Source organism: Pseudophryne corroboree, chromosome 5 (genome assembly GCF_028390025.1).
Source record: "Pseudophryne corroboree isolate aPseCor3 chromosome 5, aPseCor3.hap2, whole genome shotgun sequence".
Classification (NCBI taxonomy): Eukaryota; Metazoa; Chordata; class Amphibia; order Anura; family Myobatrachidae; genus Pseudophryne; species Pseudophryne corroboree.
The window spans coordinates 129,395,738-129,415,260 of record NC_086448.1 but is presented as its reverse complement, the minus strand read 5'-3'; the positions used below and the strand labels follow the sequence as shown (position 1 = coordinate 129,415,260).

At 46.7% G+C, this 19,523-nt stretch overlaps 1 long non-coding RNA gene across 1 annotated transcript; it reads right to left on the bottom strand.

The window, feature by feature from the left end:
• Positions 1 to 727: 727 nt before the first annotated feature.
• LOC134928846 (uncharacterized) lies at positions 728 to 3,984 on the bottom strand. Its single transcript, XR_010178056.1, has 4 exons — positions 3,908 to 3,984; positions 2,109 to 2,224; positions 1,866 to 1,939; positions 728 to 1,769 (listed from the first exon to the last, which is right to left on the bottom strand). It is a non-coding gene; the product is annotated as an uncharacterized LOC134928846 (long non-coding RNA).
• Positions 3,985 to 19,523: the final 15,539 nt, after the last annotated feature.

Here is a 19,523-nt window from a genome sequence, read left to right as displayed (position 1 = left end):
TGTGTATACGGTGCTCTACTATGTGGTGTTGCATATAGAAAGGGCACTACTGTGTCATCTAATGTGAATAAAGAGCAATAAGGTGTGGTGTAATGTGAATAAGGAGCACTTCAGTGTCATGTAATGTGAATAAGGGGCTCTACTGTGAGGAGTAACGTTTATAAGGTAAAGTGATACTACTGTGGGATGTAATATGAATTATGGACACTATCGCAAGATAAAATGTGAATAAAGTTGCTGTACTGTGTGGCGTAATTGGAATTGGGGTTACTATTGTGTGGCCATGCCCCTTCCCAGCAAGAAGATGCCCCTTTTTGGGCTGTGCATCAAATGTGCAAACTGTTCCTATTTAAAATATAGGGGGTACAAGGACTGCTATGGATGAGGGGTGATGGTGCTGGGAAAGAGGTGCAAGGTCAGAGGCAGAACCAGCGGTGGTGCTAGGGGGCACCAGCCAAAATCTTGCCTAGGGCATCATATTGGTTAGGGCCGGCTCTGTGTGTTCGAACATGGCAGCGGTCGCAGGTGCATTAAGGAAATATACTAGAGACACAAAGAGAAACTGTCTATCTTCCTTTAAGTGAACTTCAAATTGTATTAAATTCACTATTTGAAATGCATTGAAATAGAAACATTTAAACAGTAAAATATAATTCAAGAAATGCGCAAAATAAAAGTGCAGAGATTTTGTCTTGCTTCTTTATGTTTTTATGTATAATCAATTGCATTTAAACTGGTATATATTTCTTTTTTGCTCTTCTAGTCCCAAATAATGTCAGCGGGTTAGAATAATTTTATATTAACACATATATAGTACGAGGGGTGCCCAAAAAAAGCAGGAATTGATGATTAATTAATTAATTATTTGTACATTTTGAAACTTCAGTCACCCTCAAAGTACTCTCCACTTGTAAATACATTTGGGCAAACTTTTTTTTTTGATTGCTGAAAACATTTTTTAAACTCATCTTTGTTGATGCCTTTTAGTACTTTTGCCTTTTTTTTTGTTTCGCCTCTTCAATATCTGCAAAATGTTTTCCTTTAAGGTCTCTTTTCATCAGAGGAAATAAAAAAAAGTTGCACGGGGCGAGATCGGGTGAATGCGGTGGGTGTGGCAAAGGTGTCATGTCATTTTTGGTTAAAAATTGCTTAACAATCACCACTGTGTGCGCAGGTGTGTTGTCATGATGGAAGAAGCAGTCATCTGTTCCCAACAAATCGGGACGTTTTTTCCTCAAATCATGATGCAACCTTTTCAAAACTTCCAAATAAAAACTGGTTGACAGTTGGACCCTGGGGTACACAATTCCTCTCACATTAAAGAAACAAATGAGCATTGTTTTCACATTTGACTTCACTTGTCAGGCTTTTTGGGACGAGGAGAAGTGGGGGGTTTCCATTGGCTGGATTTCTGTTTTGTTTCTGGATCGTAACTGTAGCACCAAGATTCATCTCCTGTTACGATTTTGGAAAACAAATCAGGGTCTTCTTTCAAGTGTTCATTCAAAGCACGGTACGCAGCCAGGCGATTGTCTCTTTGGTTAGTGGTGAGAATACAAGGCACAAATTTTGCTGCAAACAGTTACATACCCAAGTCCTCAGTTGAAATTCGCCGACAGTAACTTCATGAAATTCCAGTAACTTCAAGAGTTTTTCAATGGTCTGACAGCGATCTTTCAGAATGGCATGATGAATTTTCATAACATTTTCATCAGTTTGGGCAGTTGAAGGATGTCCGGAATGAGGTTGATTCTCAGTTGACATTTCACCTCATTTGAAACAGAAGAATCATTCAGACATTTGTATTTTACTCATGGTGTGTTACCCTGGGAAATTGGTATGCATGACCCTTTAAGAGCACTTACCGATCCGCAGCAGCAGCAGGGGAAGGCACTGGCACAGGAGGAGTTAAGCTGAGCTCATAGTCTGGTCATGTGGTCTGAAAGAGAAGAGCTGATTGGACAGAGACAGCTAAGGGAGAAGGAGAACATTATGGGAAGAAGGAGGAGCTGGTGTGTGGAGTCAAAAGGTGCTGGAGACACAGGCATCATGAAGTAAAGGACAAGGCCAGCCACAGGACTTACAAGTGCTTACAAGTTATTTCTTACCTACAGTATGTGGTGGTTTCTCTGAAATGTGAAACCTCTAAAGAAATGTATCCTCCCAGGGCAGACAGCATCTTGAGTCAGTATTCACATAAGAGATGACGTGGTATAGAAGACACCTGTTTGCGTGGGAATATAGCCAGTGTCATCATTATACAACAGAGGTTCAACCAGGTAATACAACAACAGTAACAGAGGTTTTGGGGCAGGACAAAATGTGAATTCCCCAGATGAAATAATTTTATATTATTACACTGTGTTTGCTAATTTTGTGCCATTTGTATCAGTAAAATGTTGTTGTTGTTTTTTTTTTTTTATAGAAATGATGTGTCTATGAAGATTACTGTCCCCATCTTTTTTTATTTCTGCAGCACTTTTACCTCCTTGTATCCAGCATCTTCTCTCCTGTGTCTCCAGCATCATCTCTCCTGTGTCTCCAGCACTATTCCCTCCTGTGTCTCCAGCATCATCTCCCCTGTGTTTCTAGCATTATCTCTCCTGTGTCTCCAGCACTATTCCCTGCTGCGTCTCTAGCATCATCTCCCCTGTTGTTCCAGCACTACTTCATCCTGTGTCTCTAGCATCAACTTTCCTGTGTCTCAGCACTATTCACTCCTGTGTTTCCAGCATCATCTCCCCTGTGTTTCTAGCATCATCTCTCCTGTGTCTCCAGCACTATTCCCTGCTGCGTATTTAGCATCATCTCCCCTGTTTCTCCAGCACTACTTCATCCTGTGTCTCTAGCATCAACTTCCCTGTGTCTCAGTACTATTCACTCCTGTGTCTCCAGCATCAACTCCTCGGTGTTTCTAGCATCATCTCTCCTGAGTCTCCAGCACCATCTCCCCGGTGTCTCCAGCACTATTCCCTGCTGCGTCTCTAGCATCATCTCCCCTGTTTCTCTAGCACTACTTCCTCCTGTGTCTCGAGCATCAACTCCCCTGTGTCTCCAGCGCTATTCCTTCCTGTGTCTCCAGCATCATCTCCCCTGTGTCTCCAACACTACTCCCTGCTGTGCCTCAAGCATTATCTTCCTTTGTCTCCAGCACTATTCCCTCCTGTGTCTCTAGCATAATGTCCCCTATGTCTCTAGCACTAAGCCCACCTGTGTTTCTAGCATCAACTCCCCTGTGTCCAGCACTATTTCCTCTTGTGTCTCCAGCATTATCTCCTCTGTGTCCAGTACTACTCCCACATGTGTCTCGAACATCAACTCCCCTGTGTCTCCAGTGCTATTCCTTCCTGTGTCTCCAGCATCATCTTCCCTGTGTCTCCAGCACTATTCTCTCCTGTGTCTCCAGCATTATCTCCCCTGTGTCTCCAGCACTATTCCCTCCTGTGTCTCCAGCATGATCTCCCCTGTGTCTCCAGCATCATCTCCCTGGGTCTCCAGCAGTACTCCCTCCTGTGTCTCCAGCATTATTTTGCCGGTGTCCAGCACTACTCACTCATGCATCTTGAGCATCAACTCCCTTGTGTCTCCAGCGCTATTCCTTCCTGTGTCTCCAGCATCATCTTCCCCATGTCGCCAGCACTATTCCCTCCTGTGTCTCCAGCATCATCTTCCCCGTGTCTCCAGCACTATTCCCTCCTGTGTCTCCAGCATGATCTCTCCTGAGTCTCCAGCACTATTCCCTCATGTGTTTTCAGTTTTCTCTCCCGTGTCTCCAGCTTCATCTCTCATCTTTTTTGAGCTCCATCCTCTGTGTCTCCAGCACCACCCTCTGTGTTTCTCCAGCCCATTCTTCCATGTGTCTATTCGGTAATATTCCAACTTTGTTCCAGCAGCAACCAGTACTTACCTTCTCTATTTCCTGCTTGCTACACTTCACAGGCTGTGTCTTTTCTTCTCTTCAGAAGTTTGATGACATGACATCATGTGTGCTGCACCACAAAGACATTAAAAACGTTTTTGTGTTGGATTCTAAATCCTGTCATTACCATCCAACACATACAAATGCATAAATTACAGTCAACTGGGAAAGGTAACACAAGGTAACGTGCCACCATGCATTTCTTTGTATTGTCTTTATCAAGTAAAAAATGATATGGGGATTCCATCCTAAAGATACTGAGCTTACTACAACCATTTTGGCTATAGTAATAGGTAGTACAAAAGCAATACCCACTAAAGGGGTGTTGCCATATTCTGGAAGGGGTGTGGCCATGTGACCAGAGAGCAGTGGCCAGCCATTATAGGCACCACCTAGCATAGTATATAAAGAGCTCTTCCTCTCTGCCCACTTCAAGCTGTTGTGTATGTGCCTGGGTTATACCAGGAGAGAACAGTAGTATATGCTCCAGATACAAATAATGACCCCAGTAGAGTGCCAAATACACATAATGACCCCAGTATAGTGCCAGATACACATACTGCCCCCAGTATAGTGCCAGATACAAATAATGATCCCAGTATTGTGCCAGATACAAATAATGACCCCAGTAGAGTGCCAGATACATATGTCTCCCAGTATAGTGCCAAATACACATAATTACCCCAGTAGATTGCCAGATACACATAATGACCCCAGTAGACTGTCAGATACACATAATGACCCCAGTAGACTGTCAGATACACATATGCCCCCAGCAGTGCCAGATACACATATGCCCCAGCTGTGCCAGATACACATATGCCCCCCAGAGTGCCAGATACACATATGCCCCCAGCAGTGGCATATACACATACGTCCCCAGCAGTGCCAGATACGCATACCCCCTAGTAGTGCAGTGCCATATTCACATACACCCACAGCAGTGCCAGATACACATATGCCCCCAGTAGTACAGTGCCAGATATACATACCCCCCCAGTAGTGCAGTGACAGATACAGATATGCTCCCAGTAGTGCAGTGACAGATACACATACAGTATCACTCAGTAGTGCAGTGACAGATACACATACCCACCAGTAGTGCAGGGACAGATACACATACCCCCCAGTAGTGCAGTGACAGATACACATACCCTCCCAGTTGTGCAGTGACAGATGCACATACCCCCAGTAGTGCAGTGACAGATACACATACCCCCCAGTAATGCAATGACAGATACACATACCTCCCCCCCCCCAGTAGTGCAGTAACAGATACACATACCCCCCAGTAGTGCAGTGACAGATACACATACAGTACCAGTCAAAAGCTTGGACACGCCTTCTCATTTCATGGTTTTTCGTTTTTTTTTATTATTTTCTACATTGTAGATTAATACTGAAGACATCAAAACTATGAAAGAACACATATGGAATTATGTTGTAAACAAAAAAAGTGTTAAACAAATCAAAATATGTTTTATATTTTAGATTCCTCAAAGTAGCCCCCTTTTGCTTTGATGACAGCTTTGCACACTCTTGGCATTCTCTCAATCAGCTTCATGAGGTAGTCTCCTGGAATGGTTTTGAATAAACAGGTGTGCCTTGTCAAGAGTCAATCTGTGGAATTACTTGCCTTCTTAATGTGTTTGAGACCATCAGTTGTGTTGTGCAGAGGTAGGGTTAGTACACAGTGGACACCCCTATTTGACTACTGTTGTAATCCATATTATGGTATGAACAACTCAACTCAGCAAAGAGAAACAACAGCACATCATTACTTTAAGACATGAAGGTCAATTTCAAGAACTTTGAATGTATCCGCAAGTGCAGTTGCAAAAACCATCAAACGCTATGATGAAACTGGCTCTCATGAGGACCACCCCAGGAAATGGAGACCAAGAGTAACCTCTGCTGCAGAGGATAAGTTCATTAGAGTTACCAGCCTCAGAAACCACTACTTAACAGCACCTCAGATTAGAGCCCACATAAATTCTTCACAGAGTTAGAGTAGCAGACAAATCTCAACATCAACTGTTCAGAGGAGACTGTGTGAATCAGGTCTTCATGGTTGAATTGCTGCGAGGAAGCCACTACTGAGGTTGAACACGAAGAAGAAGAGAATTGTTTGGGCCAAGAAACACAAGGAATGGACATTAGACCAGTGGAAATCTATACTTTGGTCTGATGAGTCCAAATATGAGCTTTTTGGTTCCAACCGGCGTGTCTTTGTGAGACGCAGAGAAGGTGAGCAGATGGTTTCTGCATGTGTGGTTCCCACTGTAAAGCATGGAGGAGGAGGTGTGATGGTGTGGGGGTGCTTTGCTGGTGACACTGTTGGTCATTTATTCAAAATTCAAGGCACACTTAACCAGCATGGCTACCACAGCATTCTGCAATGCCATGCCATCCCATCTGGTGTGCGCTTACTGGGACCATAATTTGTGTTTCAACAAGACAATGACCCCAAACATACCTCCAGGCTATCTAAGGGCTACTTAACCAAGAAAGAAAGTGATGGAGTGCTGCGTCAGATGACCTGGCCTAACAATCACCCGACCTAAACCCAATTGAGATGGTTTGGGATGAGTTGGACCGCAGAGTGAAGGAAAAGCAGCCAACAAGTGCTCAGCACCTCTGGGAACTCCTTCAAGACTGTTGGAAAACCATTCCAGGAGACTACCTCATGAAGCTGATTGAGATAATGCCAAGAATGTGTAAAGCTGTCATCAAAGCTAAAGGGGGCTACTTTGAGGAATCTAAAATATAAAACATATTTTGATTTGTTTAACACTTTTTTTGTTTACAACATAATTTAATATGTGTTCTTTCATAGGTGGACATTCCGAGTTGATCGCTAGCTGCCGTTGTTCGCAGCGCAGCGTTAAGGCTAAAAATCGGCTCTTCTGCACATGCGTATGGGGCGCAATGCGCACGCGTGACGTACTTTCACAAAAGCCATTGCAGTTTCACACAAGGTCTAGTGATTGACAGGAAGTGGGTGTTTCTGGGTGGTAACTGACCATTAGGTCAGGCGTGTCAGATACAAACGCGGGCGTGCCTGGAAAAATGCAGGCATGGCTGGCAGAACGCAGGGCGTGTTCGTGACGTCAAAACAGGAACTAAACAGTCTGAAGTGATCGCTAGCTAGGAGTAAGTCTCGAGCTACTCAGAAACTGCACAATCTTTTATTGTAGCAGCTGTGCCAGAGGCGTCACTCACCTCTGTGACACCCGGTGCGGCAGCGAGGATAAAGGGGGTGGGTTTCACTGGAATGGGCGTGGCTTAAATAGAGGGGCGGGGCTTCGCGGGCTGAACCCATTTTTAGCCCATTGCAGGCACGCAAAGGGGGCGGGGCTTTGTGGAGGGGCGGGGCTTCGCGTCCCGACACCCGTGTTTTTTTTTTCTTTCACTGGGGTGTGTGGGAGGTGAGGGCTGACTCTCGGGAGGTGCTGTCCCTGCAGTGCTGGCTGCTACACAGTTACAGGAGCCGAGTGCTGCACATAATATAACAGTGCAGCACTCGGCTTCTGTCACTCTGCAGGAGCCGGCATTTCGGTGTCACCCCTCGGCGGGTGACACCCGGGAGCGGGCCGCACCCCCCGCACCCCCCTTGTGATGCCACTGAGCGGTGCGATCCTTTCGTTCGCACTTCTGCTAAGCTAAGATACACTCCCAGACGGCGGCGGCTTAGCGTTTGCACGGCTGCTAAAAGCAGCTAGCGAGCGAACAACTCGGAATGAGGGCCCTAGTTTTGATGTCTTCAGTATTAATCTACAATGTAGAAGTTTAGTTAAACACAAACTGACCAAGATAAATTCCCTTGTTCCCTGACTTTATTAGTATTTTGAACACCATCATCCTCACATTCATTCTGTATATGCAGGTTACTCACATAAATTATCATTTTTTATTTTATTTTTATTATTTTATTATATTTCAATTAGCATCATTTTAATTATTACCTTATGCATATTGACATGTTAACAAACTTTGACATGGTATCAATTTCACCAATATCAAATTATATCATCTGTTTACTTTGATATATATGTTTTTTTCTTTATGTTTTCTTGCTCCTCCCCCTTTCCCCGTTTGCATGGACATTAAGTAAAGCATGTCTCACAAAATGGGCATAAATAGCCCACATCAAAGATGGCCGCCACAGACTCCCTGATGAAGGCCCAGCCGGTTGATACGCGTAGGAGCACTACCAAGCATACAGAAGTCTTTATTCCTATGAGTTTATTTCCACTTAGACAAACTGTTTTATATATATGTAACACCTTCACATAATTTTCTTTTACTCCTCACATTATTCACATATGCAGCAACAGCTGCTCCTACCTCTTTAACTCTATATTTTTATCACTCCTGCGATGCCCTGGGGTTGTCTGGCTGGGTGGCTCTGGGGTGTCCTGCCCCCCGGACCTGAACCCCTATAGTTAGTGTTAGGGACTTACCCAATGAGAGGCTACCTTGATGCGGTGGGTAAGCTCATAGCCCTGGCCAGGAATATGCTAAGTGCCTCTGGTTACTACAGGTTGAGCTAGTGTGAGATAGTGCACCTGCTACCTTTTCCCTTTGTACACTTTACTAAGTCTCAAGCAGAGTAGCACCTCACTACCTAATTAAGGTGTGCAAATTAGGGCCCTTTTCCCTCTGTAACTGATGTATTCATACATTTTTGAAGGTAGGAGACACCTTCACCCTAATTTAGCACCCTGCCCCACCCACCCCTCTGATTTTAAATAGTCCAACACTCTAGCCTTTACATTTGGAATGAGCACACTGTGGTAAGACTCCTACATTTTGTTTAATATGGCAGTCCATAATGGGGGGAATTCTCTGGGGTGCGGGGCTCCCTGTGCCTGCCGTGGCTGGGTGTCCCTGGGGCATCGCAATTTAACACTATTTCATCACTCCATGGCACTTATAGTTTGTTTTATATATATGTAACACCTTCACATAATTTTCTTTTACTCTTCACATTATTCACATATGCAGCAACAGCTGCTCCTACCTCTTTAACCCTATATTTATATCACTCCTGCGATGCCCTGGGGTTGTCTGGCTGGGTGGCTCTGGGGTGTCCTGCCCCCCGGACCTGAACCCCTATAGTTAGTGTTAGGGACTTACCCAATGAGAGGCTGCCTTGATGCGGTGGGTAAGCTCATAGCCCTGGCCAGGAATATGCTAAGTGCCTCTGGTTACTACAGGTTGAGCTAGTGTGAGATAGTGCACCTGCTACCTTTTCCCTTTGTACACTTAGACAAACTAACAGGGCTCTAATACCATCTAACACAATCCTACTCTACAGAGGGAAGATGTTGTATATGGTCACGTGACCGGCAAAGTCTGAACCAGGAAGTGAAGGAGGACGGCAGGAGAGAGCAGTGGCCGCTAGACGCGCGGCGAAGACGAACGGAGGCAGATGCTGGGATACGGATCAGGAGGGACAGGCAAGACTCTGTAAGAAGGGTGAGGACACCGCGGACAGTCCTGGTAGGTCTTGAACTGGTGCACTTGTCCCCTTCTAAGACTGTGACCGCCTCCGAGTGTCTCTGGCGACGCCATGCGCTTGTAACATAGCATCATCGCGGTCAATGCCAGATCACTGGTTATGACGGTTAGTCCGGAGTACTGACATTTGACCCCTGATCCGATCCCCCAACTAGGAAGACAAGGGTATCCCGCATTTCACATAGAGACTTTTAATAACCTCCTGCTGTACTGCTATCTTCACATTCCCAACCATACATAGTGGAATTTTTTACGAGCTCTAATCAAATGTATTACCAGATTAAAACATTATCCACTCAGTAGAGAGGTGGGACGCCACCCTTAGAGTGCGCATTTTTCAGACTCTCATACCGGTTATTTCAGACTTTTATACTGACTCTGAGTTAAAACGCATTGTTATATTATTTGTCCCCCATGTCCCTCCCCCCCCTTTTTCATATACATGATTTGTGATAAGTAAAACACATCTTTTTGCCTATGTAAGATATCCTGTAGTACAGAGGTTCATTTTTGATCAGTAAAGCAACTGGTTCTGAAAAGAATCATCTGCATTTCAATCAACAATTATTATATTGTTCACCTCAGGCGCAATTGCAAATTTTACTAATATTATATTAAATTCTGTGAAGCTCAACAGGGTAGCTTCACATGCAATCTGCTGCCGCTACCAGATAGCCATAGAAGTGAGCGCAAGGTATACCATTTAGAAAATAATTTTTTTTAAATAAATAAATATATATATATACAGGTTGAGTATCCCATATCCAAATATTCCGAAATACGGAATATTCCGAAATACGGACTTTTTTGAGTGATAGTGAGATAGTGAAACCTTTGTTTTCTGATGGCTCAGTGTACACAAACTTTGTTTAATACACAAAGTTATTAAAAATATTGTATTAAATGACCTTCAGGCTGTGTGTATAAGGTGTATATGAAACATAAATGAATTGTGTGAATGTAGACACACTTTGTTTAATGCACAATGGCCCTCATTCCGAGTTGTTCGCTCGCAAGGCGATTTTAGCAGTATTGCACACGCTAAGCCGCCGCCTACTGGGAGTGAATCTTAGCTTCTTAAAATTGCGAACGAAAGATTCGCAATATCGATTACACATCTCGTAGCAGTTTCAGAGTAGCTTCAGACTTACTCGGCATCTGCGATCAGTTCAGTGCTTATCGTTCCTGGTTTGACGTCATAAACACACCCAGCGTTCGCCCAGACACTCCTCCGTTTCTCCGGCCACTCCTGCGTTTTTTCCGGAAACGGTAGCATTTTTTCCCACACGCCCATAAAACGGCCTGTTTCCGCCCAGTAACACCCATTTCCTGTCAATCACACTACGATCGCCTGAGCGAAGAAAAAGCCGTGAGTAAAAATCCAAACTTCATAGCAAATTTACTTGGCGCAGTCGCAGTGCGGACATTGCGCATGCGCACTAAGCGGAAAAACGCTGCGATGCAAAGAAATTTTCAGAGCGAACGACTCGGAATGACCTCCAAAGTTATAAAAAATATTGGCTAAAATGACCTTCAGGCTGTTTGTATAAGGTGTATATGTAACATAAATGCATTCTGTGCTAAAATTTAGGTCCCATCACCATGATATCTCATTATGGTATGCAATTATTCCAAAATACGGAAAGATCCGATATCCAAAATACCTCTGGTCCCAAGCATTTTGGATAAGGGAGACTCAACCTGTATATATATATATATATATATATATATATATACCATGGGCTGTCTGTCAAATTTTAGCCTGTGGGGAATGCACTGGCCCCTTAATTGGTAGCTGGGGGGGGCTTCACTGCAGCGGCCATCGCTCTTGGACCTTCACTACACTGCAGGTGAGTGACATGTGCTGCCATACACTGCCGCAACAACCTCTTCCCAAGCTTTCCCTGGTAAACATGACTCCCTAAAGGTTCCTACTGTACTCCATTCTTTCTTACCCTCAGTCAGTCTCTGCGGTCACAAATTACTCCGCCTGCTACAGGCCAGCCACAGTTACTGATTTTTCATATATATTTTTAGTTATGGCAAGGCCTCCCCTATGCTAATAGGCCACACCCAGTACAGTACCAAGGCCCAGCCCCATTCTCTGTGTCCCTCGTTTTGGCAGCAACATCACCAGATATGTTACCAGAACAGAATGAAAAAAAAAGAAAGCTTCATTCTTGGAAATAAGCATTTGTTTAATGCCAACAGGGCCGGCGCTTCCACTAGGCAGCTTTAGGCAGCTGCCTATGAGCGCAGGGAACTCAGGGGGCGGCACGCTGAGGCTGCCAGGAGCCCTTGTCATTTTGGTGGTTAGCCCCCCTCCCTGTAGCCCCCATGCAATACAGCAGCAGGACACCCGGCGGCATGGACACACTACTAGTAGCAGCGCTGCGGGTAGTCCTGCAACGCTGCTAAATCGAGTGACAGGCAGCTGATGCTTTTTGCCCATTCCAGGCCACTATACCCTACCCAGTGTCCCGGGATCCACCACTGATTTTCTTTAAGTCGCCACCTCTCTGCAGAAGCTATGCAGTGGGAGCAGAGAGGTGGTTTCCCCCTCGGCCGGTCCCGTCACCGTGTCCCTTTTCTGCCGGCCTGTGGCTCTGCCTGGCCTGCCTGCTCTTTGGGAGACTGGCTCCTGTGATCAGAGCTGGAGGTAACTACTGTGGTAGTGGGTGTGTGCCTCCAATATGAGTGTGTCCCAGAATGTCAGTGTGTGTCTCAGTATGTGTCTCAGTATGAGTGTGTGTGTGTCTGTTTGTGTGTCTCAGTATCAGTGTGTTTCTCAGTATGAGTGTCAGTGTGTGTTTGTGTGTGTCTCAGTATAAGTGTGTGTGTGTGTGTGTGTGTGTGTGTGTGTGTCTCAGTATCAGTGTGTTTCTCAGTATGAGTGTCAGTGTGTGTTTGTGTGTGTCTCAGTACAAGTGTGTGTGTGTGTGTGTCTCAGTATCCGTGTGTGTGTCTCAGTATCAGTTTCTGTGTGCCTCTGCCTCAGTATGAGTGAGTGTGTGTGTGTCTCCGTATCAGTGTGTGTGTTTCAGTATGGGTGTGTGTGCTTCTGCCTCAGTATGAGTGTGTGTTTGTGTGTATCTCGGTATGAGTGTCAGTGTGTGTGTTTGTGTGTATCTCAGTATGAGTGTCAGTGTGTGTGTTTGTGTGTGTATCAGTATCAGTGTGTGTCTCAGTATAAGTGTCAGTGTTTGTGTGTCTCAGTATGAGTGTCAGTGTATGTATTTGTGTGTGTGCCTCTGCCTCAGTATAAGTGTCAGTGTGTGTGTTTGTGTGTGTCCCAGTATGAGTGTCAGTGTGTGTGTTTGTGTGTATCTCAGTATGAGTGTCAGAGTGTGTCTCAGTATCAGTGTGTGTGTGCCTCTGCCTCAGTGTGAGTGTCAGTGTGTGTTTCTCAGTATGAGTGTGTGTGTGTCTCAGTATTAGTGTGTGTGGGCCTCTGTCTCAGTATGAGTGTCAGTGTGTGTGTCTCAGTATCAGTGTGTGTGCCTCTGCCTCAGTATGCGTGTCAGTGTTTGTGTCTCAGTATCAGTGTGTGTGTGTCTCAGTATGAGTGTCAGTGTGTGTCAGTGTGTGTGTGTGTGTGTGTGTGTCTCAGTATGAGTGTGTGTGTCTGCCTCAGTATTTGTGTCAATGTGGGTGTGCCTCAGTGTGTGTGTGTGTGTGTGTGTGTGTGTGTGTGTGTGTATCTGCCTCAGTATGAGTGTCAGTGTGTGTGTGCATCTGCCTCAGTATGAGTGTCAGTGTGTGTGCCTCAGTATGAGTGTGTGTGTGCCTCTGCCTCAGTATGTGTGCCTCTGCCTCAGTATGAGTGTGTGCCTCTGCCTCAGTATGAGTGTGTGTGCCTCTGCTTCAGTATGTGTGTGTGTGTGCCTCAGTATGAGTGTGTGCCTCTGCCTCAGTATGGGTGTGTGTGTGTGTGTGTGTGTGTGTGTGTGTGTGTGTGTGTGTGTGTGTGTGTGTGTGTGTGTGTGTGTGCCTTTGCCTCAGTATGAGTGTCATTGTGAGTGTATGTGTGCGTCTGCCTCAATGTGTTTTTTTTACCCTGTGGAGGCCAAAGTGTTTTGTTTTTATCCTGAAAGGGGCAAATGTTTTTGTTATAATTTATTCCTGTGGTGGCCAATGTCTTCTTTTTTTTGGGGGGGGGGGGGGGGGGGGGGCTGGAATGGAGATTGAAGTTTTGCCTAGGGTGCCAAGAAACCTTGCACCGGCCCTGAATGCCAATCCCTCTACTGCAAGAGAAGCTTCCATAGGCATAAAGCAGTTTGCAGCATCTGAGGATGTGTAAGCCGATGGGACTAAACTTTGCTTTTCAGAGTATGTTACGTAGGGGTCAGACTGCAGTCCCCATTGACAATAGGCCACCAAATACATTATAAAAATTTACCAAAAAGAAAACGTAATTACAGAATAGGAAAGGAGTGGGTTAAACCTTATAGGCTGGGGGCAGGCCTGTGGCAGACATTATGGGTTGGGGCTTTTTGTCCAATAGGAGAAGAGAGTGGGGGTGGTTAGTAGTGTTTTGAGTCTGGTGAGGGGGCTGGGTCAGCCTCTTTTGTTTTAATCTTGGTCGGGTAAGTGCTGTCCCAGTGTCAATTGCTCTCCCCATAGCTTATAGCATCTCCCAGTATTTCAGGAGTTTTAGGAAGTGAGATTTAGGAGTGTTACTGTGGGGATTTTACTTATCAGTAGCATTTGGCCGCCATGTCCCGACTGCAGCGTCTGTCCCGGATCCCTACCCGGTACCTGGACTCAGCGGCCAGCGGGTCCCAGTGTATCAGCCCCCTCTGGCCAGAGCTCACAGCGTATGGGCACTGGGGCTAGATGAGCGCCTGAAATTTTTCGGGTTTTGTGTTTTGGTTTTGGGTTCGGTTCCGCGGCCGTGTTTTGGGTTCGAACGCGTTTTGGCAAAACCTCACCGAATTTTTTTTGTCGGATTCGGGTGTGTTTTGGATTCGGGTGTTTTTTTCCAAAAACACTAAAAAACAGCTTAAATCATAGAATTTGGGGGTCATTTTGATCCCAAAGTATTATTAACCTCAAAAACCATAATTTACACTCATTTTCAGTCTATTCTGAATACCTCACACCTCACAATATTATTTTTAGTCCTAAAATTTGCACCGAGGTCGCTGTGTGAGTAAGATAAGCGACCCTAGTGGCCGACACAAACACCGGGCCCATCTAGGAGTGGCACTGCAGTGTCACGCAGGATGTCCCTTCCAAAAAACCCTCCCCAAACAGCACATGACGCAAAGAAAAAAAGAGGCGCAATGAGGTAGCTGTGTGAGTAAGATTAGCGACCCTAGTGGCCGACACAAACACCGGGCCCATCTAGGAGTGGCACTGCAGTGTCACGCAGGATGGCCCTTCCAAAAAACCCTCCCCAAACAGCACATGACGCAAAGAAAATAAGAGGCGCAATGAGGTAGCTGTGTGAGTAAGATTAGCGACCCTAGTGGCCGACACAAACACCGGGCCCATCTAGGAGTGGCACTGCAGTGTCACGCAGGATGGCCCTTCCAAAAAACCCTCCCCAAACAGCACATGACGCAAAGACAAAAAGAGGCGCAATGAGGTAGCTGACTGTGTGAGTAAGATTAGCGACCCTAGTGGCCGACACAAACACCGGGCCCATCTAGGAGTGGCACTGCAGTGTCACGCAGGATGTCCCTTCCAAAAAACCCTCCCCAAACAGCACATGACGCAAAGAAAAAAAGAGGCGCAATGAGGTAGCTGTGTGAGTAAGATTAGCGACCCTAGTGGCCGACACAAACACCGGGCCCATCTAGGAGTGGCACTGCAGTGTCACGCAGGATGGCCCTTCCAAAAAACCCTCCCCAAACAGCACATGACGCAAAGAAAAAAAGAGGCGCAATGAGGTAGCTGTGTGAGTAAGATTAGCGACCCTAGTGGCCGACACAAACACCGGGCACATCTAGGAGTGGCACTGCAGTGTCACGCAGGATGTCCCTTCCAAAAAACCCTCCCCAAACAGCACATGACGCAAAGAAAAAAAGAGGCGCAATGAGGTAGCTGACTGTGTGAGTAAGATTAGCGACCCTAGTGGCCGACACAAACACCGGGCCCATCTAGGAGTGGCACTGCAGTGTCACGCAGGATGTCCCTTCCAAAAAACCCTCCCCAAACAGCACATGACGCAAAGAAAAAAAGAGGCGCAATGAGGTAGCTGACTGTGTGAGTAAGATTAGCGACCCTAGTGGCCGACACAAACACCGGGCCCATCTAGGAGTGGCACTGCAGTGTCACGCAGGATGTCCCTTCCAAAAAACCCTCCCCAAACAGCACATGACGCAAAGAAAAAAAGAGGCGCAATGAGGTAGCTGACTGTGTGAGTAAGATTAGCGACCCTAGTGGCCGACACAAACACCGGGCCCATCTAGGAGTGGCACTGCAGTGTCACGCAGGATGGCCCTTCCAAAAAACCCTCCCCAAACAGCACATGACGCAAAGAAAAAAAGAGGCGCAATGAGGTAGCTGTGTGAGTAAGATTAGCGACCCTAGTGGCCGACACAAACACCGGGCCCATCTAGGAGTGGCACTGCAGTGTCACGCAGGATGGCCCTTCCAAAAAACCCTCCCCAAACAGCACATGACGCAAAGAAAAAAAGAGGCGCAATGAGGTAGCTGACTGTGTGAGTAAGATTAGCGACCCTAGTGGCCGACACAAACACCGGGCCCATCTAGGAGTGGCACTGCAGTGTCACGCAGGATGTCCCTTCCAAAAAACCCTCCCCAAACAGCACATGACGCAAAGAAAAAAAGAGGCGCAATGAGGTAGCTGTGTGAGTAAGATTAGCGACCCTAGTGGCCGACACAAACACCGGGCCCATCTAGGAGTGGCACTGCAGTGTCACGCAGGATGGCCCTTCCAAAAAACCCTCCCCAAACAGCACATGACGCAAAGAAAAAAAGAGGCGCAATGAGGTAGCTGTGTGAGTAAGATTAGCGACCCTAGTGGCCGACACAAACACCGGGCACATCTAGGAGTGGCACTGCAGTGTCACGCAGGATGTCCCTTCCAAAAAACCCTCCCCAAACAGCACATGACGCAAAGAAAAAAAGAGGCGCAATGAGGTAGCTGACTGTGTGAGTAAGATTAGCGACCCTAGTGGCCGACACAAACACCGGGCCCATCTAGGAGTGGCACTGCAGTGTCACGCAGGATGTCCCTTCCAAAAAACCCTCCCCAAACAGCACATGACGCAAAGAAAAAAAGAGGCGCAATGAGGTAGCTGACTGTGTGAGTAAGATTAGCGACCCTAGTGGCCGACACAAACACCGGGCCCATCTAGGAGTGGCACTGCAGTGTCACGCAGGATGTCCCTTCCAAAAAACCCTCCCCAAACAGCACATGACGCAAAGAAAAAAAGAGGCGCAATGAGGTAGCTGACTGTGTGAGTAAGATTAGCGACCCTAGTGGCCGACACAAACACCGGGCCCATCTAGGAGTGGCACTGCAGTGTCACGCAGGATGTCCCTTCCAAAAAACCCTCCCCAAACAGCACATGACGCAAAGAAAAAAAGAGGCGCAATGAGGTAGCTGACTGTGTGAGTAAGATTAGCGACCCTAGTGGCCGACACAAACACCGGGCCCATCTAGGAGTGGCACTGCAGTGTCACGCAGGATGTCCCTTCCAAAAAACCCTCCCCAAACAGCACATGACGCAAAGAAAAAAAGAGGCGCAATGAGGTAGCTGACTGTGTGAGTAAGATTAGCGACCCTAGTGGCCGACACAAACACCGGGCCCATCTAGGAGTGGCACTGCAGTGTCACGCAGGATGTCCCTTCCAAAAAACCCTCCCCAATCAGCACATGATGCAAAGAAAAAGAAAAGAAAAAAGAGGTGCAAGATGGAATTGTCCTTGGGCCCTCCCACCCACCCTTATGTTGTATAAACAAAACAGGACATGCACACTTTAACCAACCTATCATTTCAGTGACAGGGTCTGCCACACGACTGTGACTGATATGACGGGTTGGTTTGGACCCCCCCCAAAAAAGAAGCAATTAATCTCTCCTTGCACAAACTGGCTCTACAGAGGCAAGATGTCCACCTCATCTTCACCCTCCGATATATCACCGTGTACATCCCCCTCCTCACAGATTATCAATTCGTCCCCACTGGAATCCACCATCTCAGCTCCCTGTGTACTTTGTGGAGGCAATTGCTGCTGGTCAATGTCTCCGCGGAGGAATTGATTATAATTCATTTTAATGAACATCATCTTCTCCACATTTTCTGGATGTAACCTCGTACGCCGATTGCTGACAAGGTGAGCGGCGGCACTAAACACTCTTTCGGAGTACACACTTGTGGGAGGGCAACTTAGGTAGAATAAAGCCAGTTTGTGCAAGGGCCTCCAAATTGCCTCTTTTTCCTGCCAGTATAAGTACGGACTGTGTGACGTGCCTACTTGGATGCGGTCACTCATATAATCCTCCACCATTCTATCAATGTTGAGAGAATCATATGCAGTGACAGTAGACGACATGTCCGTAATCGTTGTCAGGTCCTTCAGTCCGGACCAGATGTCAGCATCAGCAGTCGCTCCAGACTGCCCTGCATCACCGCCAGCGGGTGGGCTCGGAATTCTGAGCCTTTTCCTCGCACCCCCAGTTGCGGGAGAATGTGAAGGAGGAGATGTTGACAGGTCGCGTTCCGCTTGACTTGACAATTTTGTCACCAGCAGGTCTTTCAACCCCAGCAGACCTGTGTCTGCCGGAAAGAGAGATCCAAGGTAGGCTTTAAATCTAGGATCGAGCACGGTGGCCAAAATGTAGTGCTCTGATTTCAACAGATTGACCACCCGTGAATCCTTGTTAAGCGAATTAAGGGCTGCATCCACAAGTCCCACATGCCTAGCGGAATCGCTCCCTTTTAGCTCCTTCTTCAATGCCTCCAGCTTCTTCTGCAAAAGCCTGATGAGGGGAATGACCTGACTCAGGCTGGCAGTGTCTGAACTGACTTCACGTGTGGCAAGTTCAAAGGGCATCAGAACCTTGCACAACGTTGAAATCATTCTCCACTGCACTTGAGACAGGTGCATTCCATCTCCTATATCGTGCTCAATTGTATAGGCTTGAATGGCCTTTTGCTGCTCCTCCAACCTCTGAAGCATATAGAGGGTTGAATTCCACCTCGTTACCACTTCTTGCTTCAGATGATGGCAGGGCAGGTTCAGTAGTTTTTGGTGGTGCTCCAGTCTTCTGTACGTGGTGCCTGTACGCCGAAAGTGTCCCGCAATTTTTCTGGCCACCGACAGCATCTCTTGCACGCCCCTGTCGTTTTTTAAAAAATTCTGCACCACCAAATTCAAGGTATGTGCAAAACATGGGACGTGCTGGAATTTGCCCATATTTAATGCACACACAATATTGCTGGCGTTGTCCGATGCCACAAATCCACAGGAGAGTCCAATTGGGGTAAGCCATTCCGCGATGATCTTCCTCAGTTGCCGTAAGAGGTTTTCAGCTGTGTGCGTATTCTGGAAAGCGGTGATACAAAGCGTAGCCTGCCTAGGAAAGAGTTGGCGTTTGCGAGATGCTGCTACTGGTGCCGCCGCTGCTGTTCTTGCGGCGGGAGTCCATACATCTACCCAGTGGGCTGTCACAGTCATATAGTCCTGACCCTGCCCTGCTCCACTTGTCCACATGTCCGTGGTTAAGTGGACATTGGGTACAACTGCATTTTTTAGGAGACTGGTGAGTCTTTTTCTGACGTCCGTGTACATTCTCGGTATCGCCTGCCTAGAGAAGTGGAACCTAGATGGTATTTGGTAACGGGGGCACACTGCCTCAATAAATTGTCTAGTTCCCTGTGAACTAACGGCGGATACCGGACGCACGTCTAACACCAACATAGTTGTCAAGGACTCAGTTATCCGCTTTGCAGTAGGATGACTGCTGTGATATTTCATCTTCCTCGCAAAGGACTGTTGAACAGTCAATTGCTTACTGGAAGTAGTACAAGTGGGCTTACGACTTCCCCTCTGGGATGACCATCGACTCCCAGCGGCAACAACAGCAGCGCCAGCAGCAGTAGGC